Source organism: Drosophila mojavensis, unplaced genomic scaffold, assembly GCF_018153725.1.
Source record: "Drosophila mojavensis isolate 15081-1352.22 unplaced genomic scaffold, ASM1815372v1 contig_81, whole genome shotgun sequence".
Taxonomy (NCBI): Eukaryota; Metazoa; Arthropoda; class Insecta; order Diptera; family Drosophilidae; genus Drosophila; species Drosophila mojavensis.
In genome coordinates this window covers 5,659,444-5,682,652 of record NW_025318907.1, presented here as the reverse complement: position 1 = coordinate 5,682,652, position 23,209 = coordinate 5,659,444, and the positions used below count along the sequence as shown (strand labels likewise).

General features: G+C 37.2%; 1 protein-coding gene across 1 annotated transcript in view; it reads right to left on the bottom strand.

The window, feature by feature from the left end:
* Window positions 1–22,637, bottom strand: part of LOC6586781 (protein unzipped) — a 37,558-nt gene extending 14,921 nt beyond the window's left edge. Inside the window, exons 1-2 of the mRNA XM_044011179.1 lie at window positions 22,583–22,637; window positions 9,453–9,486 (exon numbers count right to left, since the gene is read on the bottom strand). The gene's annotated coding sequence lies outside the window, so the exon portion shown is untranslated. The remainder of the gene's footprint in view (window positions 1–9,452; window positions 9,487–22,582) is intronic.
* Between the last annotated feature and the right edge of the window lie 572 nt (window positions 22,638–23,209).

The following is a 23,209-nucleotide window of genomic DNA, read 5'->3' as shown; positions in this document are numbered from 1 at the left end:
ACAATTTGGTTTGAATATCTTGAAAACTATTCTGAATTCTACTGTAAGATGTGTGGGTAGATAAACTTATAATATCTCTGTAGCCTGTAAAACCATTTATGAACATAAAAGAGCAAAGATTTTGTAAAATTCAGCACAAGTTCAAATGTTAGATTTTCGGCGTAGAAAAAACGCAAATGTCAATTATTCTCTCAAGTCTTGGAGCATATTTCCATAATTAAGCAATAGATTTATGGCTTTTGTTTCTCCCTCGAAGACCACAAGCAGTAATTTGCATCATTAAAATCAATTAAAATCTGTTGTAATACAGCGCACAATTACCAATTAATCTTGAAAGCATATTCAAAATAAACAAAACGAACAAAGCAGTAAAGTTAAGAAAAAAGTGAATACAAGTACAAAGTACCCCGATGTCGAAATAAATTTCTGCTGATTGACATAAAAGACAAATGGCCCGGCAAGAGCTAGAGGCAACTCTGAAGTGGAGGGACTCTCAAGGCTGCCTATGGGGGGAGAACGAGGGGGGTGCGGCACATACTTGAAGAAATCTTGAATGCCTCTACTACTTGCAGCACTTGCAACATTTTTCGCATATAACTCACTTTAATGGGTTTTTAATTATGCTAGGGCGCAGCTACTCGAACCTCTTGAGAAAATTCATTATATTCAATAATTTGATAAGGGACTTTCTATGAAAAGCCATCGGGCACGCTTTTAATTGAACAACATACTCATATTGTTTTCATTTTTATTTATTTTTAAATATTTCTCTTGGAAGCGTTGACCCCGCTGCGCACTTTAAACAACCAAATTTTGGTCATGGACCGTTTGAGTCGAGTTGCGAGATCGCAAGTTGGACACATGTGTGTTTTTTTTTTTTTTGCGTTTATTCTTTTATTTTCCCAAAGAGCTACGTCATCGTAGCAGCAGCAGAGCAGAAACCGAAACAGAAACACAAACCGGTACCGGTTGGACGCAGCAACGAACCACGTGCTTGGCCACTATGCCGCCAAAAAAGAAAAAATAAATAAAAGAGCCAAAGAGTTGAACTGGTTTTTTGCACCAAAATAAAGTACTGACTTTTTAGGCAGAAACGAATATGGAATCCGCTACAGTAAACTATATCTATATATGGGAAAAACAATGAATAAATAATAAGTGTGACTAAAAATGTAATACAAGAAAATAGATAAAAAATATTGAATATAAAAAGATAAACCAATTTGAAATAATTATTTTCAGTGCAATCAACATATATATATTTACATATATATAAATTCATAAAAATAAAAATACATATTTTTATTGATAAAGTTTTATGTAAAAGTATTTGAAAATTTATTTAAAACAAATATAGTAAAAATACATAAGTGCATTTAATTTTGTTTAACAATTTCTCATATCTTGTTAAATTTTATTTAGTTATTATTTTTTTTTAGTTATTTTTAACAATTTTTTATTGATATACATTTTTAAAAATGTAGTATTTTATATGGTACTTTTATTCACCAATATTACCTAGCAACATCGTCTTCATATAGCTTTAGGGTATTTTTATTTGTATTCTAATTTTTCCAACAACAATATTCATTGCCATGTTTCGCATTGAGTGCTTCAAATAATTAATACACGAACGCCGTTCTAAGCGCTACATATGTATCTCAATGTTCATTTATCTGTATCTGTATCTGTATCTGCGCATCTCTCGAGCTGAATATAAATTAAATTTATGAGCGCACTTTCAAGGTGACTCTGACGTAAAAAGCCAAACACAAGCCTCTATTATATGGGCCCTGTACTTATTTGGCGTAATTGTTGTTAGAGTTAATCAATTTCCAGATTTGTCTCGTTGTTGTTCGGCCTGACAGGCAGCCAGATAGATACTTTTCATAATTTGGCCTAGTGCTCACATTGGCTGTATCTAAATGCGAATCAGAATCGCATATGTCAGCATTAAGAGGCATAATACCCAAACACAAATCATTTTGCCAGCTCTCTTTGTAGCTGAATATGAAACGTTGCCTCATAGATCGTTCAATGTATCTCTGGAATTGTTGTCAGCGAACAATTTGTTGTTGTTGTTGTTTTGTGCTCGCGTCTATCTTGAGCATTGAACATTACAAACGCTAAACTTGAGCAACATGTCGGAGAGCTCCATTTGACTTCATATATAATTTATACTTTTTATTATCAGAGCTGAAGTTTATTTTATAATTTAAAACCTAATAGCTATAATTATACTTGATCAGATATATTTCTGTGTGGGCTGCGGTATGATTTTCATGTTTCAAAAGCTATTCATATCCATATTCTAATCGATAATACATATATCTAACAGAAACACTTTTATTTTATAATATTTATAGATCTATATCTACCAATTTAAAACCAAATAAGAGCGATTTTGTTGAATGTTAGATACTATCATAATGTTTTATTATTTATAAGATCTTTATTTTCTGCACCTATGATCCCTCTGCTGACTTACTAATTTATTGTCTAAATATTTAATATTGATAAGCGTATCATATTCAAATTATGAATAAGCAATTAATTAAACGATTCTTAATACGCATATTATGCATGTTAACATACATTGATTAGTTTTGGAATATTTCTCCATTAACGCGCAGCTCAGTTTCGACATATTTATAATCGTATTACCAAAACTTTTCCAAGAAACATAATTCACATTATGACCAAGTTTCGTCTGATGGCAAAACTTAATTAAAACTTGCTGCAAACACAAACAGAAACCACATAGAAGTAAAGAAAAATATGAAGAAAAAAACTTTCAAGAGCGTCTCAAAATTTATTCATAACCCAGCACAGATGTGGGTTCCGATTACAGACCACGACGACACACTCGAGAGGAATAAGAGAAGCGAGCAGTGGCAAATGAAACTTTAAACTATTTCCATTTGATTTATTCATATTAAAGATGCACTTCGGTTTGTTGGACGATAAAACATGAATGTGGTTTGCCTAACTGTATATATTAAAGTTATGCCTGGGACTGCAGTTGGCTGATGGCTGTTGGCTTGTGGCTGTTGGCTGTTGGTCTAGCTCTTGCGCTGATAGGCGGCTCCATTAGCACCTCATTGACAGGCATCGTGTTACGCTGCCGGAGGAGGCATTCGAGGGCGCCGAGGGTATTTCAATGTTCGTCATGAAACTAGATTACACATTGATGATGCGCTCCAGTAAACTGCTGTCCCCGCTTTTGCTGTTCGGCTGCTACTTGGCATATCGCGTGCCGTACTTATTATGTATCTTTGAGATACAACTATGCATGTGTGTAACTTGCGGCTGCCTTCATGGAGCGTAAGCAGAGCCTGCCTGTTATTGCTGTTGCTGCTGCTGCTGCCGCATAAACAAACATCAGCGAGTGCTTGCTTTGCTTTCAATGACGACTTTTGACAGCCCATCAATAAGCAGAAGCAGCAACAGCAGCAGCAGCATCTACATCTCTCATCCGCCATGTTTTACACACCAAATGAAATTTGTAAAGCGATTGAAGTGGGTTATCATATTATTTCTAAATTCAACACAAACTTTTATTAAACAAGAGCCAAAGATTGTTAGCTGACAGCCATTGTCGCCTGATATGTTGACAGAGCTCTTCTATTGCTGCCGTCCCTATTGGCATTTGCTCAACTCTTTGGAAGACTTTGTCAGTTTGTTTGCCCTTTCAAATATAAGAAAAAAACGCGACCTCAAGCTCAACACTTGACACATTTGTCATTTGATCCTTTTAAGGCCCTGAAACTGTGTTGTAATTAACTCGCAATTTGCATTTTAACGAAGGCGCTAAAGCCCTTTTAATACCCTGTATTTAGACAATACATTAAGAGTAGTCGTAGAGTACATACTTATGTACGTATGTATGTATCTCGATTCATATATATATAATATTGCTTTGCTTTTAATAGAAACTCCATTATGAATTTCCATTCATTTTTGAGCAATTTATAACAACTTTATAGCTTTAGAGAATTTTTAATAGTATTTTCAATTTTGCGGGACTCGAACTGGAGCAACAACTTAAAGCATCGAAATATATTTTCTCTGGATAAACAGAGAACAGGGTAGCTCTCTGCACATCAGCTCATTTACATGTTTGCCTTGCGACACATCTGCCCTTTCGCATATTGTTTACACACTCTGAAGAAACTTTGTATTACTTTTTGCATGCCAAAAACAAATGGCAATTGTTTCTTGTTTACTTTAACTAATTTGTTATTGTTGTCGCTTACGGTTTCCACCCCCTCCAGAAATATGTGAAACGTAATGTTTAACTCGTTTGGGCTTGAGTAAAGTCCCTAAGAAATATGCTTTCCGGGTTTCTTGAAACGTATTTCAACTCAAATTACGGCGCCAAATGGACGCGAGGGGTCTCTTTGGCAGTGAGGACAAGGGGATTGCAATTTGTTATAATAAAAGCATTTTTCTATTTGGTATTTTATGTACTTTTGTCATTTTGTATATATATATACATTTTTTATTTTTATCATTTTTTTTTTTTTTTTGTGAGTCTATGCGAGCTGCAATTTGTTTTATGCGCTCAGTGTCACTTTCAATTTCTAGCAATTTAAATCGCGTTTGCGGCCAGCGGCCAGCGGCCAGAGAGCAGCGGCTTGTGCCGCGTATCCGTCGAATGAGGTCAGAATTGGACGAGGCAGCTATTAAAAAAAATTGGTTAAAAAAAAAAACTAGAAAAAAGGTTCCACTCGCCCCCAACTATGCGACAGATATACGAGTATAAAAATTGTATATATAGAATACGCCTTACTGTGCGTTTTTTATCAGCTCAAGTGCCAAAGGAATGAATTGGACATGTCGAAATCCACACAGCGATCTGTGGTGCTGTGGTGGTGTTAGTGGTGCTGCTGGCAATTTCTTGGCGCCAGCACCCCAATCAGCATAAATATTCACACACAAAATTGCAAGCTAGTGGAGTCTATTTGCGTATAACGAATAAATTAAACAAGTTGCAACACTCGTATCAACTCGACTCGTTCTACGGCGACACAATTGATTGAAAGCTATAAAATTGTTTGTTGGATAAGAAATGCTTGACTAGCTGCGAGGTATTCTCAAGTAGCAGATTATCTAACTGGCTGACCATCTATTTGGCTGACTTTATATCTATCTATTTACCTATCTATATACATATATGCTATAGTATATCTACTTTCCTCACCTTGAAAGATTTTTACTTATTAAATTAATTTGATAATGATAATGATCTTAATCAACACATATCATTAAAAAAATATATTATTCATTAAAAGCAAACAAATTAGAGCATTAGCTCTTTATTTTCAACTGTATGGAATATTAAGCAACAATATAATGAATATTAATACGAATCATGTTGCACACAGCAATACTTAGCTGCAGCAGCAGCTCGTATGTCCATAATTAATGTTCCGGAAGAATAGGAATTATAGAAAGATTAAATGGAAAAAATATACACTATCAAATTGCATGTTTTACAAATAATGAATGATATAGTAGAGTGAATTTGATGAAAGCAAAACAAGTTGTTATACAACAGCAGAAAAAACGTGACCTTTGCTTATCAAATACAACTGTAAGTTGATGCAAAAACGACATTAGAAACGAATTAAATTTGAAATATGTGAAAAATGTTATGTATGCACAGAACGAGAATTGGAATATTCGTGCATCAATTTGATAATTAGAAAAGTGGACTAAAAGTAGAACGGAGTTGGACAAAAGAATGTCAGCTGTCGGACGCTACTGAACACCAGGTGGCGCCAGCAGCTGTCGCCACGCCCATTTAGATTGGCGTTGACAGGCCACGATGAGTGGCGGACCACTGCTGTGCATTCGAACAAAAGCCAGCGCGTGCAGCAATTATATAATTGAGTCTGACTGGGTCACAGTCGCAGCATTTAGTTAATTGAGGTTAGAGCAGGAGATCTGCTCAGATATCGTGATAGTCTATATGTAGATATATGTATGTACATATATGGGCACACAAGAGATTACACACTTGACATGAAATGTTATTAAAAATGCAGTTGAAGCCCCGCTGATGACACCGTTCGACAACACTGACACGCATCTCCACGACAAAACGCATCCCACAGATACAAAGATACTTTTGTATCTTTGTGCCCAGCGAGCACCTAATGGCCCGTCGCTTATTCCCTGTGGACTTCGCGTCTCCACTGGCATTGTCTAAGCAAGTGAGGTGGGCGTGCTGGCGTGAGTGTGGGTGAGTTACCAAGTGCATGATATGGTGCATTAAACGCGATAAGCGGCGTCGCTCGTGTGCCTCCAAGATTGGAGTCGCCACTTCTGGCCGCTGAGTTACTATCGAGTGGCACGCACTGGGCTTCCTGCCGCTGCTCTGCTTACCCCAGCTTCCTGCTGCTGGCATGGGCATGGCAGTGGGTAAGTGGGTTAAGTTATTGAGTGTGCGTCTCAAATTACAAACTGAATAGCATTTGGGTCAGAAGGAATTGTTACAGGAAATCATGAAGAAACTTTTGAAAGAGTGCACAATTTATGATATATTATAGGAAGTTAAACACGAAGCGAACTGCAAGCACCAACATAAATAATAATACGAAATTAATTCCTTCCTTTTCAATAAATGCCAGAATGGTTTTGTTTTTGTTATGCCAAAAATATTTGTTCATGCGCTAAAAAAAAATTAAGGAGTTAACAATTGTATTTTGGACACATTTAAACAATATTTTAGCTTTTCTAAACTGGTTTTCACACATTTATTAGGCAATCTGACTTGGAATTTCATTTTAATAAGCCTTCCTAATCACTTATTTTTTTTGTCTTAGCTACGTGTTTATCATCAATCAACAATAGAAATTTATAGTATAGTCTATAAGTCCGCATCAGTAACCATACAATTCGTGTTTTATACCCATTATGGTGAAACTTTATTTCAATACGGTGATACTTTGATAATCAATCAAAACATGTCAGTCAATCAGTCAACATATGATCCGCTGCATTAGTTACAGCTCTTAACCATCATTAAGTTATACAATCTTCAATGAAGGCATACTATTCGTTTTAAAGAAACTTTATGTGATAACTCTTATACTCTTGGTATTTTAATAATCATTCATTATATTAAATATCAGGAACATGACTTAAGCATCAATCAGTGAGTCAATCCTTCAATCAATCCAAGCTTATACTAATTCATACACATTTTAGCAACTTTCAGAAGAAATATTCCAGTGTACAGTCATACTTTGTCAGCAAATCCATCATCACGTTACTTTGCTTGACCACAGGGTATCTCTCGTCAATCTCGGTAAATTCCTTCTACGTGATTTTAATAAGCATTTGCCCATTTGTTAAGTTTTAACCTTGCAGCTCAATTCCTTTCAATCCTCTCAAAATTTATGCCACTTCGTAAGCCACACTGAGTGCGACTCGTAAATTTTATGTGCCCATCAAATTGTTCAAACATCGTGCTATATATATGTACATATATATCCAAAGAAAAAAACCCGTAAATTTGAATAAATGTATGCAAAGCGTCGCCACATGAAAATTAATCACTGACAGCAGCTGTCGACAATTTGGAGGTTCGTTTTTGCTTTTGGGGCTTCAACAGGGCGCTACTCAGCTACGCCCCGGTTCGAATAAACCTCTCCCGCCCTGACCCTACTTCGCGGCTTAACTGCATCGACCTGAAGCTATTTGTTCAACCAATTGGATTTATGTTCGGGCGAGAAAATAAATAAATAAAACCAACAACGCACAAAACATACAAATTTGCTTATGAAAACGGAAGAAAATAAAAACGAAATGCAAAACTGCAACTAAAAGCGTGAAAAGTGGAGAGACGCTCTCAACGGCAAAAAAAAAAAAAAAAAAAAAAAACAGAAAAGCAGACAAGGTAAATAAAAGCGTACGACCCCATCAACAACAACATCTACAAGAGCAACAACGACAACAGCTACAGTTATTGCTATATGTCTGTCTGATCTCAGAGCTTGGATAAAGAAGAAGAAAAAAAAAAAAAAAAAAAAACTGCGACGCTCGAGCCTCACAGCCCCCAAAAGCTTGTTTGACATCCAGCTGTAGCCCCGCTTGTAGTTCAAGGTGCGCCTGACAACCGTTCAAGAGGCAGACTATGCGGGTACAGTGAATCTTGCCTACAGCATATACGCCTAGAACAGAGTGTTGAAAGTAGCTTTGAAACTTTAACCTACACGAATTACGAATTTTAAAGAATTATTATACATGAAAAAAAAAATTTATTTCATTAAATTACTAGGAAAATTCTTAATTTTAATATTTCGGAATTTTACTTTAAACTTGAAAACAAACTCACTTGTATAAATTCGGACTATAAAACTACAAATTTGGAAATTATCATATTATATATTAGCTAAGAACATATGGACATATAAAACAGTATGGCTTAAATACAATATTTATTCTTAGCTTGGGTTTTAATTACAATTTATTAACTTTTAAATAGAGTTCTGGGTTTTTCATCTTTAAGTGTAAGGCAATGAAATTAGACTGTTAAATAATATTTATTTATATAAATACCAAATCTGTTTAATGTCCCTGCATATATATTTAATAATCATAATATCGCATATGCTTTGCATTTTATCGAAGCTCCACTGTAGCTGCTTACTTTCTTTTATTGGTACAAGCGCAACTAGAAGGCAGTTTGTATATGCATTGTAAATTGACAATGATTGCCCACAATTTGCTGAGCACAAAACGCGACGCTAACTGCAGATGCAGATGCAGATGCAAATGCAGATACAGATACAAGCTGCAGATACAGATACAGCTATACAAATATACATATATAAACCGTTGTAGCTTGTAGTTTGGACTTGTCTGACTGCCGCATAATTCATGCTACTTAAGTTTGTCGCACGGTCAACTTGACACGAATCGAGGGCCGCAAAAAATAAAACATAAAGAAGCAGGAATCTTGACGATTCTCTGACAGCTTCACTCTGAATTTATAAGCAGCCCCAATGATTATTCAATTAAGATGAATGGTAATGGAGTCGTTCAAGACGCCTCGCTAATTGACAAGCCAACAATGATGTAAGTCCCCAGCAAAAATATAGAAATATGTCAAAAAATGGCACCGCAAACGAGTTGCGGAGCATAAGGCGTCACATCCACTGATGGCTGCAACATGGGGCAGCTGGATTGAGTTGCAAGTTACGTTTAAGGCGCTGTATTAGTACGGAGTATAAGGCTTATAAAACCAAAGCCTTTTACGGCATCTATGGACATTACAAATAGCTAAATTAGACTTGTTTTCATCACAGAAAGCTATTTAATAAGTGTGGCTGGCCATATTATGTGATTTACAGAAATTCTTTAGCTTTATCAAATCTGATTAGTACGCAATAAATCTCTATAATTAAAAAATTGTATAAAATTATATATGTATATATACTTACCACTCGATTGTACAAGCAGCCAAATGTAATTAATCTGCAAATAATAAAGAAAAAACAAACTATTAAAATATTGTTATCAGAAAACCAAGAAACCCTTAGGGAGTAGGCCACTACGAGCTCCCCTCTAACTATATTTTATGTATAATATAAAAAGTAAATAGATACACAAACCTTTAAACGTTTTGTAAGTATTAATAGATATTAATAATAATAAATATTGATAATAGATAATAATATTAAGAACGATTATATATACTATGAATATAATCGATATTCGACATGTATCGATATTCGTAATTCAAAATGCTATTTATAACAGAGCATACCCACTTTTAAGACGCTCTCAATAGGGTATACACAATATACAAACTGGCAATCAAAACATGGAAAATGCATTTCTCGACTCGAAAACTGAATTTCCAGATAGGAATCGGCTTTTGTGCTGCACAAACTGTTTGGATACATGGTAATCTATCAGTTGAGCCGACATTATCGCTTGTATATCTCACGAGCTTGATGCGATTATAGAGGGGGCCAGCCGTTATGAGCTATGGTTTGCCTTAGAGATGGCAGACAGTAGATGGGGCAATATGCTCTTTACCGTTAGGCACGACTTTAGCCAGACTAATTGCAATGCTGGAGCCGACGTTGCCACTGCCACCGCCACCGCTGCCGTGTGGCATATATGTGGCTATATACAATGTATGTGCGATGGCTCAAACTCGTTTACCGCGCCACAAACGAGCCACTGCACGTGGCCAAGGCGAACATTAAAAGACGTTAGAACAAAGAAGCCGCTTTTGGGAAATTGGAGCTAACTCCCGAAGTAGTTGAAGAAAGGTTCGCAAAGTCAAATGCAATTGTATGTGAGACGATGACGGTGTGTATGCATGTGTGTATGTGAGTGTAGCGAATGTGAGCGCAAATCGGTTTAACGCGGTAAACATAGTCCAGAAGCCAATCATAATTGGAAACCTAGAAATCAATTGGATTGCTCGTAAGCTCAATTACATTTACTTTGAAATTGGCATTGGATAGAAGGCAATATTCAATTAAACAATTGAAGCCCATGGGCAAGGCCCTAAGTACTTCGATTGGTTTCTATAACAATAAGATGACAATACACTCGTATAGGAAAAACCCAACAGAAACTTTGTCTTGGTCTTGACATGATTGAAAATCATATATTATGTAACCTGTATATTTATTTTCTGTATTTCTCGTTTGAGATTGACATCTGCCAGTGTCATACATTGAATAAGGTTTCATCTTATGCTCAACTCCAACCATAAACCAAATCGTTAACCCTCCTCTCCCTGACTCTTTTCTGCCAACATTTCCTTTAGCACTTTGTGGCACATTCAACTTGCGCACCTCGCTATTATTTCCAGCATCTGAGAATCAGAGCTCCAATACAACAGACGTCTTTGCTTTTGTACCTTGAGCAGATTTTTCACTTTCCTTTCTAAGCGGCAAATCCTGCCTGCATGCCTGCCTGCCTTTCTACTTGCCTTATGGCTAGAGTTCTGAAAAGTTCACGCTAAATTTAAAGTACACAAAGCGCATACCCCGACCCAAGGTGTGTGTGCACAGCTGTTGCCAACTGGCAGCGACTCACCCACAATCGTACCACATCCGGAGGCACTGAATTCGATATGCCCCAACCTCACTAGCCTGCCCTCCCCACCCATTTGCGACTCTACATTTATGCTGAATTGCATATTTTTGCAGAGACCGCAGACGACTGCAATTGCTGCCCGCCAAATGGGATTTATGAATGCCCACAGCAACATGGCCCCAGCCCCAGCCCCAGACCTAGACCGAGAACTGAGTTTCAGCTGGTGCCAAGGTGAGCTTTAACTGAAGCCACAGCCAGCGCGACTTGGGCAACTTCTGATGAGTGATTATAGCTTTAACTGAATCGATGATTACAGATACAGTTAGTTCTATCAAGCGCATTTTCTATCTCGGCGCTCTCTTGACCCGAGTGGCATTGATAAGGTTTGACTTTAGCTGATGCCTAGACAATAAATTGGCATTTGTCTGTTCACTTTAAGCAATTAGTGGGAGAATTAATCCTTGGCCATGTTATGGGTTTGGGAAAAAGATAGAATGATACAGTTGGTCAGTTAAACAGGAATTTCAAATCGAATTGTTGAGTAGAAGGATTATTTTTGGCTTTTGATCTGGGATCTTGTTGGTCAATGGTCTTTGGCTCTCATATTCTATAGTACAGATTTCGGATTGCTGATCTAATATTTGTTATGAAGACATATATTCGATAGAGTTTTGCTTTTCTACATTTCTACTTTATACCCAACCACACTTATCACAATTTCCACAAATGATTGAAGCACTTAACAATTCCTATTGTGATTGGGGTCCAACTCAACTCTATGCAATTTGATTGGCGCACGCACTCTAAAACGGGATACTTGTATGTTGGCGCCATGAGTATGTGCTCATGTCCTCTTGGCTCGGCTCCATGTCATGTACATATGTTGTCCATGTTATGGCTCCTGTTGTGGTTTTCCCTCCTCATTTTTTTGCACTCTTTTTCCTTTGGTGCCATGCCACTTGACATGGCAGTTGGTTGTAAAGTGAACTGTGCCGGGCACAAATTAAACATGCCTTCCCAACATAATTGCCATTAGAGTATGTATTAGTCCCCCACCCTTCTCTCTCCCACTAACATTTGGGCAGCAGTCTATTAGCTCTTGGCCAATTTTCCATGTGGCTGACCAATAACTGTTGCACTCTATGAAAAGTGGCGCACTTTGAGAACCTCTCCAGAGATATTCATAATGGAACCCTACTCGAAGCCGGCTCTATAATTTGGCTGTGGTCAATGTTGTGGGTCGTAATTGTGCGTGTGTGTGTGTTATGGATTTATGTGGTTCATTGTGGAGCATTGTATTTGATTAAAATTGCGGTGGGTAACGAGTAGCAACCACAAATGCGAAATTATAATTATGTGGAGACAGAAATTTAGTTTGGCTGAAGAAATTCTTGTTAAAAATATCTTGACAAGGTAGTTTATAGTATATGAATTTATAATTATATCAAAAGAGAAATATAATTTAATGGAGTAAAGCTTAAGGTGTAAGAAATTACATAATTATATCCAAACAATGATATATGATATAATTAAATCTAAATTTCTTTATTTCTAATTTCTTTATTTCTAATTTGAATTTAATCGAAATCGATTAATTCTAATCAGTAAGATTTAATCTTCACTTAAGTTTTGTCAAGCTGCTAACTATCTCAATCGCTGCACATGAAACTGAAGTTTATGGCTGATGCCTTTCAGCCATACGCATTGCTATTTGTCAGCTTCAGCTACGTTAGACTTGGCCACTAAATAAAGCTATTATCTGCGAGTAAACCACATGAATTGTCAGCTTAAGAGCTAACCACAACAATGCACATCAACAGCAGACTAAAGGCCTGAGGATGTGGCACAACAAATCCTAACTCCCGCTGGTTCAATTGTCATTTGGCATACCTTCACATAGACATGCACACACCCACACACACACACACGCACGTATAGCCATGTCTGCGTCGACAGCTGTGTAGAAGTACCTTAAAGTGAGCTCATGTTTTGGGCATTTATGTGCATACGCATAGCTATCTCTATCTATGGACAAGTGCTCCTTGGTCAGTTGGCATAAATACCAGCAAATAGCACAGCACACAAAGCACACACATACACACACACCCACATACACATATACACATGGCTGTCAGCTCAATTAAAATGCCGTTTGTTTTTGTTTGCTGTGCTGATGACCAAGCTAATAATGAGCTTCCGTTTTCTTCTTTTTTTTTTTGCACACAGTGCAAGCAAAAAGTATGACGCCAAGCAATCAAATAGAGTGAAGAGAATCTGCCAGAAAATCTTTTCAGCTGCGTGGGCGTTACTGCAATTATCTCAGCTTAAAACTAATTAACAAGTGCCTTGAAACGGTAGATGCCTCATTCTACCCACAGCTTTGTAACCCATTTATGAGTCGAGTCTGCTCAAAACAAGGCACTGTGTCAGTCAATCTCGGGAAACGAATCTAAATAATACATAATAGAGAAATATGCATGATTCATAGAGTCCATATATTTATACATCTTTACTCAAACACTGACATGGTAAGCCTACGCTGTCAAGCTCTCATTTAGTCCATCAAATGGGAAATAGGTCTCAATGCAAAAATTATGAACTCTTCACACCTTAATAGCTGTCACAAGCCCCTAAGCTGTGGGTCATTTGGGTTTGGCTAGTTGGTCAACCAGCAGTGCTAACGGCTTTATGGTTTGTTTTTCGTACACCTGCAGTGCTATAAAATTTTATGGGCCCTGACCATAAAAGAGACATTTGCCTCAATAATTAATTAGCAAATATGTTTTATGCCATTTTATGACCCAAACGCGTTAATTAATAGCATAAGGTGTAGAAATTTTAAGAGAGAGAGAATAAAGAGAAAGAGTGATACAGAGAAAATAGGAAATACAAAATTTTATTAGGATGCATAAATAAAATGTGTAATTGAACAACAACAATGACACAAATTTATTGTTATTGTTATTTTACTGATAATATTACCTTTGTTATAGAATAATGGCTTATTTATATTCTTTTCATAATATTTATTGTATGCTGAATTTTTTATGAGCACATGTAAAGAAGAGATTCACAGCAGGGGTTCGAAGAGTCGTCCAATGTAAAAATAGAACCACAAAACCCCAATCATTTTTGCTAAACAATCAATTGGATTGTAATACAACAATGAATCGCTCTGCCCTCCACTTAGTATTATTTCCAAGTCAGTCCACAGGCTCGCCCTAGCCATTGCCCCCGCCCATTACCATCTTCAAACCAAACCCAAATAGCAATTATTTCCATTTGAGTAACGCTTTCGCTCTTAAAGCTAAACTGTTTACGCTTCTTTAAAGCGAAATTGAAGCTCGAAAGCGACAACAACAATTTCAAAGGCATCCCAAGCCACTTGAGGCAGCGAGTGTCGAGTATGTTAATTGCGAGAATGCAAGCGATGTGACCTCACGAAAACAAAAAGCAACAAAAAGGGGAATCGACTCAAAGGACATGCGAGGCACGCCAAAGCCGCCCCCGAAATGCAGCCAATATAACCAGAATAAGGAAATAATAAAAACAAAAGCAAAAGCAAAAACAAAGTGGGTAAATTTCAAAATTTAATACGACAGCAGCAGTGCAAGGGGTTACGACTAAGCGATGCCCTACATATTGTATGACTTTTATGGAAGCAGAGAAATTTAGAAATGTTCTTGAAATATATGAAATTAAAGGTATCTTCTTTCTATGAATAAAAATGCAATTTTTTTCACCATATTTCCACATGTTTACTTTATATTTCGTCTATTTATTTTAGAGTCCTATATTCCGAAAATATCTGATTTTAAGAATTTTATAGATAATTCGACTTAATACTTTTTGTACAGCAAAACTAACTAACGAACTAATTAAAAATTTTCAGAAATATTTTATCGTCATACTCTCTTCTAACGAACTCTCAATGCCTACAGGGTATTGGGTGGACAAACAAAAGGTCCGTTTGATAGGGTGTACGTTGCGGGGTGGTTTCTCGATGCAGTCACCGCAGGATATGGCATTAAATAATGCCGCATTTCATATTGAAAACGAACCGTGCGACGGTGTCGAGAAATTTCACGCAAAATAACAATTTCGTCGCCGACTTTTGAGTGTAGAAATTAATTTTATGTGACTCGCATTGTTGCTGCTGTTGTTTGTTTGTTTGTTTACAGAAGGTGAAGTAATTGCTGGCGGGCGCCGGTGCCATATCACCACAGGATCTGGCAACAGGACTCTGGTATTAGCCGTGGCGACGCGTGCGGTTTCCCTTTTACGGCATTTTGGCGCCTGCGGTGCACGCCATGTCCTGTATCCTTCACTCTGTGTCCTGGGAATCACAGCCAAAAGTCAACAAACCGAAAATAGAGCCAGGACAGCAGCTGCCACTGACAGAGCGCTTCATAATGGAATGGACCACCAAGCACGCACCAACTCAAACAGAATATATATAAATATAATATTTTTGGCACTTGCTCCTTCAGCAAGTAAAGCGGAAATTTCATAATTTCCACAAGCGCCGGAAATGCAGTCAAAGAAATTAATTTAAGCACTCAGAATGAAGACAAAAAGCTTTTGAGCATTGTCAAAAGAGCGGAAACGATGCAATTGACAGTTTTCAAGACTTTTGACTCAAGATCAACTGGGCGTTAAAAAGCTGCAATGCATTAAAATTAAAACTGTTCAGAAAAACTTCACAAAAAAATACACATAAAAGAGTAATATAAATAAACATAAACATACTATAAAAAATATTTGTAAAAATTTTATAAATAATTTGGATTACAAAATTAGACAAATAAATAAAATATAAGCATATAAAAAAATTACAACACACTTTAGGTATTAAAAAAAAAAAATAATAATTATGTACTTAAGATTTTTTTAAATTGTTTATATTGAGAAACAAGTTTTATTTGTATAATTATGTTTGTATAGTTTGTATAGTTTGTTGTTTTTGATAGCTAATTTATAATTATTAAAATTAATTGATAATTAAATAAACAAAACATAAATAACAAACAAGACTTAGCTAAACTGCTCGAAGTCGTTTCGCTCATTCATACAAATGCTTAAATATATTAACAAAATTAATAGATATGAGGATAAAAATGAATAATCAAATATCATATATTTGATAACTAAAAAAAAAAACCTAAATGATTTGAATCACTTAAAACGCTTTTGAATGCATTCCTTCCACACCATATAATGCATGCTATGCTCAATATTTTTGCCACCAGTGTGCGCATTTACAGCCCCAGGCGAATTTCATCACGAAATGCGATTAAAGAGGGTTTTGGCCAAATACGGTGCGAACGAGCGAACAAAACAGAACACAAACTGGAAGAAGCAGCATGCGAAAAGAGAGCGAAAATGCCGCACAAGGCATAATAGAGAATTGAAATAGAAAATAAATAATGAAATATAAGCGAATGCCGCATGCCAACCCCCGTGCCGAGATGGCAGGATGAGGCCACAGAACGGGTCCTTGCTGCTTGCGCTGCTCCTGTTATTATTGTTGTTGTTGTTGTTGTTGTCTGTCCAAAAAATAGAAGCAACAGCAGCAGCAGCACCAGCAGGGGGAGGTTTGAGCTGGAATGTGTAAATGTAAGCGAGGTGCAGACAACGCAGCCAAAAAGCAGCGTAAACCACCCCTCGCCAGGCAAACAGCAAGGACAATGCCACTAGAAGAAGAAGAAGCAGCAGCAGCACCAGTGGCAGCTGCCGCATTCGCTAGTTGGCTCGCAGGCATTTTTTGCGTACTTGTCTCGACGCGTCGTCTGAATCTCCGTCACAGGACGCAGCACACGCGCGCTCATTCCCATGCAGGTCCTGCGAATATCCTGGTGAGCAAGCAGCTTGGCAGCTTGGCAACCAGCACACGCTGCATGCCACAAAGTAGCTGCGTGATTCATAACAAACGAGAGAATTTCCAGTCACAAACATTGACTTGCAGCTTCTCGGAGATGTAAGATATCCTCTCAGCCAGACATACGCGTATACCAAATGAAACCCATCAAAGTCGAAGCCTTGGCAACAAATGAATTAGCCCTAAGTACTCGCAGCCACAGAATATGCTTGGCCAAGCGCTATAATCAGTGGCAGCGGCCATCATCGTATCTAATTATACCGAAAATAAACTCCAGACTTTGTCCATTTATCAAATTGAGTTAGGTACAACTAGCGTAAGCTGTAAATATTACACACATTAATCAAACCAAAAAACAGAGAGACTAATTAGTCTAAACTTTTAGAAAAACTTGTCTCATTTGCTTATCGAGATGATGGAAGATTTTCTCAAGATATTTTGTTGTTTGAAATTAAACAATGGAACTCATGAAGCTTAAACTTATTTTAAAATTTTAATTCATATTTTTATTCTATAATGCATAATGGTATATGGTATATGTTTGTTTTGAAAATTGCATTACTTAATATAATTTTAATACATAAATATCACAGTTTCTATATGCGTCATAAATTACGCATCAAACAATGAAAATAAACTAAATAATAGATCATGCTTTGGGCATAGCTAATTGTTTGCCGCACTAACAATAGAACGCAATTTAGCTCAATAAATGAAAGAAAATAAAGCCGCATAAAAGTATTACTATACAATATATGTATACAATATATATATAATAAAGTATGCAAAAAGTTGAACTGCACAACAAAGTTCATCGGATGAGAGAAGAAAAATCAATGCGTGACTCATAAGCCTTGCCCCCTCGATGACGAAAGACAGAGGCAAAAACATTCAGGGGGAGAGAGAGAAAGAGAGGGATAGAGCGAGACAGCCGATACTCAAGGTCTTGACCATATTTCCATAATATATGCCAACTCGTAAATTGATGACATAACACAAACACACTCATAACTATGCTGATTGGAATTATCAAGCGGAATGAAAACCTTATGAAGTTAGAAGCATCAAGTAGACATCATTTAGTCATGCTAGAGTTAAGATTAAGCCAGTTGGAAGTCTTGGCTTGTTTCTCGGAAAATGCGAGCAATTTATTCATGAATCATGGGATCAAAGACATTGTAAAAGTCATGATTAGGAATGCGGAAATGCTTATGAAACTAAATGGATCTTGAAGAGAATATATTTAAGAGATCTTTTCTATATATATATATATATATATATATATGCCTTACAATTATTATTACAATTATTTAAGATTAGATAATATAATAAGATATATATACTAAGCTAGCTAATATAAGAATATCGTATATCTTTTCTATAAATACGTGAATTTCTAGCTCGTGTCAACCGATTCGATTTATGACTATTGCCTTTAGCTAACCATACATATCTGCGACAGCTGGTATATTAACTAGATAGACTAGTTGTTGACTATCCTTCCGCCGTCTCATTTGCCTTGTTCTTGGTTTCGATGACACGGCATTGGCGCCACAGGGCTGTTTGTCCTTCTCGCCTCGGTCTGCCCAAAGGGACCACGAGGTCTGTGGGGCCAAAGAGGTGACTGGGGAAATGCTAGAGTGTTCTGCCAAGGATATGAAACTTATTTGCGCCACGCAAACAGCTGAGCGAAAGGACAGCCGCAAGAAAAAAGGCAAACAAACAAACAAGGAAACACGACTCAATGGAAAGCAGTTAAAACAAAAAGGAGCAAAGGAACAATTGCTGCTAACAAACTGGGCAAACAGGAGCAAGAGAAGTGAAAATAACAACAACATATGCAATAAGTTCAAAGTTAATTCAGTTTGCCGTTGGCCCACGCGACGCACGAAGACAATCGTCCTGCCAAAGACCTGGCATTGTTAGCGAGCAGATTGAATCCTTGTGAAGGCCGTCGCAGCCGAGACATGAGTCATCCACGAGGCTGGCACGCATAGCTTTTGTGCCACTGCGAGGAGCCCTTTGGTGTCTACACTCAGCGAAATGCCTAACGATGTTGGTGAACAAGAAAACATTTCAGAATGTAAATGGAGACATATTTTCGTTATTATGAAATTCATAAAAACCGAGACTGCAAAGAGAGTTTTAAGATTATTTCAAAGCATATTTTACTGTTTATTCATCTTCTGTTTACTTGACATGAAAAGTTCCATAGATTTTTTAGTTTGTAAAGAATACAAATTGTTTACATCCTTAATATTTTTAATTAAGAAGTAGTTCAGCTCATGCTAGAACTGTTTCTCACAGTGTACTTTATAGTCCTACTGGCTCCAGGAGTCCCAAAAAGTCGTAAATTCTTCCATTGCGCGTTTTCTTTGTTTTTGCTCTCTTGTTTTCATTCAATTTTTGCTCATGCTTATTATGAAATTTCATTTGGGGCTCAATTAAGTTGCGTCAAGCACGCGATTTTGTTGCCGAATGTCCCATATACATAGAAATATACATATATATGTATATACACATATATATATCTATTTGTATTCGTGTATAGCTCGCAGTTGCGGTAGGTTTCGCAGTTGTTCTCTCGTTGTGGGTGGTTGGGCAACTGTGCTTAATGGCCTTTTAAATGTGGCGCCAACTCGCGGCGCTTGCCACGCCCCCCCGTCCCGCCCCTGGCCTTACGAACGGAAATGTGCATTTAAGTTGACTGAATGAGTTTAAGGACCTTCGGAGACGAGCAGCGTGTTCTGTCACACGCGCTGCCAACCAGCAAATCGATGAACTAATTTGATGGACGTCTTGTGACTTGTTTTTCGGGGTTCAGTTGTCAAAGGTCAAACCCGAGGGCGTTGATGAGTTGATGTGACCAGAGTCAAAAGTTCTGGGGGAGGACTCTGTGTGAGCAATAACTATAACGATTATATACTGATATGAGTTGAAATAGAACGTGCAGCTAAAGGGGAGGTTTTCTGAAGTTTTTGGGTAGATAAATATACGCCCATAAACTCGTATCCTTATTTGGCATATAGATTAATTAGAAGGAACGAGGTAAAGAGTAATGGGTATACAAGCAAAGGACGAATATATACTGTTATACTATTACAATAACAAGGTTGATATATAAATATTTAGTTTCATATTTCTCACTCATATTTCAGCACTCCATTAAGGAGAAATGCATTTGAGTTTGTTGCATATTGATAACCCATATATAGTACATACAAATTCGTTAAAGCTTAGACTTCAAAGTCAAATCCTTTATGTGCATCATATTTCATATACGATAAGAACAATTCGATCCGATTAATCAAAGATTAATTTTATACTTCCGCTTTCTACACGACTCACTGACTCAACTCTGATTGATTATCAAGCCCACACAATATATGTACGAACCCAGCATCTAACTGGATCTTACCAAGAGTGACCCGCAAAACCCATCAGATTAAGCCCCAAAAGCAGCTTATCGTACTCGACCCAAAACACTTAACTTTCGACCGAGCACAGCCAAAACAACAACAACAACAACAGCAAGAGCAATTGTTTGCACTGCTGGCGCCATCAAGTGTCCATTGTTTCGACCTTTCAGAAGAAAAGAGATAGCAATCTCTTCCTTGTCTCTTGCTCTCCCTTCAAGTCGTACTCCCATTTAATATAGCTGGACAAGCGCTGCATGTCAAAAGTGCGTAAAGCTATAAATAAATAAAATTAAACTCGAATACAATTATAAATAGAGCACAATAATCAAACAAATAAAAAAGTCCAAAAAAGTTAACCAAACACCGAAAAAAAAAAAAAAACAATTAAAACAAGTTTTGCCGAGCAACAGAAATGCCAAAGAGGGGAGAGGAGAAGGAGGACGGCAAATACATAAGAAGAGAGAGAAGGGAACGGAAGATGGTACGAAAAAGCAAAATCAAAGGCAATAGTTGAAAGAAAATACGTGGGCAGAACTTCAAAGCAGAAGAAGTCAACGTGGTGTAGATTGAGCTGAACGGCTAAGCGATACCCTGTAGCCGAGTCCAAGCTGACTTAGTACTAGCTTAATATAAAAGAATGATTACTTTTTGTATTTAGTAGTCTATTATTATTAATATATAGTTTAACAAAATTTAAGTCATATTATTAATATTGAAGTATTGTTTTCAAATTTTTTATTATTATTAAAATAAAATTTCAAAATATATTTTTGGAAGTAATGGGTCGTTAATAATAAGAGAGTATATACATAATATATCTATAATAGTTTGTCTAGCATTTAGTTTAGAGATTTTCATTTCTCTTAAAGCAATATACCTTTTGTCAAACAATTTCACTTGATTACGGGGTATTCGAAAGGAGAATGTCATCGAGCTTATCATCAAGAAAGTGCGTGTCAAAGCGCACAAAACAACAATTTCGATTTCCTTGAGAAACTTGCGACTAACTTTTGCCCGTTTGCATATAGAGCATAAGAGTTGGAGGAAAAATAGTAAGAATTATCGCTGGGACAATCAATTTCGCCGGGGTTTAGGAGAGCAACCCCAAAATTGGTGAATCTAAATCGAATTCATGGTGCATTCAACTTGGATATCAATAAAAATCGATTTGGCCTCCCAACACGGAAGCACTTTGCTCACTAACTGCCTCCGTTCCCCTCACTCCAATGCACCCCCCTCAGTCCAGCTTATTAGGTCGAACGTGCCTAGGCAAATTGTCTGCGCCCGGTTTCCGGCCTTTGCCTGCCATTCCACTTCATTCCAGCCTGGCCTAATAACGGACATGGCTCCAGCAGTTAAGGGCAACCCTGTGTCGCCCCATGCCCCCCACTCTATATCTATTTCTCTCTCTCCCTCTCTCACTCTCTGCAAACGCTTGAGCTAACAGTTTTCTGGTTATTTGATGGCGCAATAAAAGCCTTTGATTATGATGTCCTCGTATTCCTTTGAGTGCTGCAACTTTACATGTACCGCTATCCTTTATCCCCTCCCCCACACCCCGAATGTTTTTTTTGGATGTTGGAAAAGCCCCCGCAACATTGTTCAACACACACACTTTTTGCACGTTTCTCTCCTTGTTGTTGTTGTTGTTTTATTGTTCAGTCTGCTGCTTGTCTGGTGTTTCATTATTTACAGCCTCCCCCAAAAGGCAAGGAGAATGAAGGAGACAGATAGAGGGAGTGGGAACCGGCGAGGCGCAAACCAAATTTTGGAATACTTTCTGTAGCTGGCCACAATTCACAGCTGAATTTTTATGTGAGTTCTTTTTAGCTCCTGCTCCCTTGGAGGAGCACTCGGGAGACAGGCGAGATTTTTAGGGCGCATTAAAAATTCATTAGCTCACAAACTTTGAAGTCTTAATGTTACCAAAATGCAATTTGGCTAAAAGACAACAAAAAACAGCAGATGCTAAAACGAAGATTCAAGCCAGCTGCTAAAAAGTAAGTAAATTAAAATAAGCTCATCCTAAGCTGATAATATAAATATGCTATATTTACAAATGGGGAAGTATTTTTAAAGCCTTTTGGTTCCGCTTTGTGGGTCTTAAATTTCTTATTTTTATAGTTGACTTTTGCACTGAGCAGTGGGTTAAGTTTTGTTAATCTAAAGTAAACATTCGTATAAATAAATATTACTTGTCCTAAGTTAAGCTCACCTGAATTGATTTCAATTATTTTTTCTCCAAACGCAAATTGAATTTTTAAATGGTTTTTACTGAGGCTAAAATATCAAATGAAATGAAAACACAAAGCAAGATTAAATTCACGTTTGTCGATTTATTTATTGTTTATTTTTTTCCTTTTTGCAAAGTGAAGCGCGATATCAAACTTCAATTCAAATAGAAACGAAAATGAAATATATAAAATAACGGCATATATGCGTATAGGATATACGAAAGCTGGAATAACAAAGGCTTTTAGCCCAAGGCCACTGTGATAGAGTGCGCTAGAGAGAGAAGGGTATATTCAAGGACTAGCCAAAGCTACAAGTGTGGTGCGTAATAAATGAACATCCCGTTCCAATTCCAAGCACACACACACACACACGCTCACACTCACGCACACACACACTCACTCACACACACACACACACTGAGGCACAAGGCTCATACACAAAGAGCAAGAAGCTAACTGGACATAAAAGTAGCGCGCTTATGACGTCATAAGTGCCAATAGGATGCTGCGCGGGCTTCCCAATAAAATGGACCAATTCTTCAGTTAACTTGAATTCACAAATTTCCAAGTATTTTGCACTTTTCACACAGAACGAACAAAATTACGCG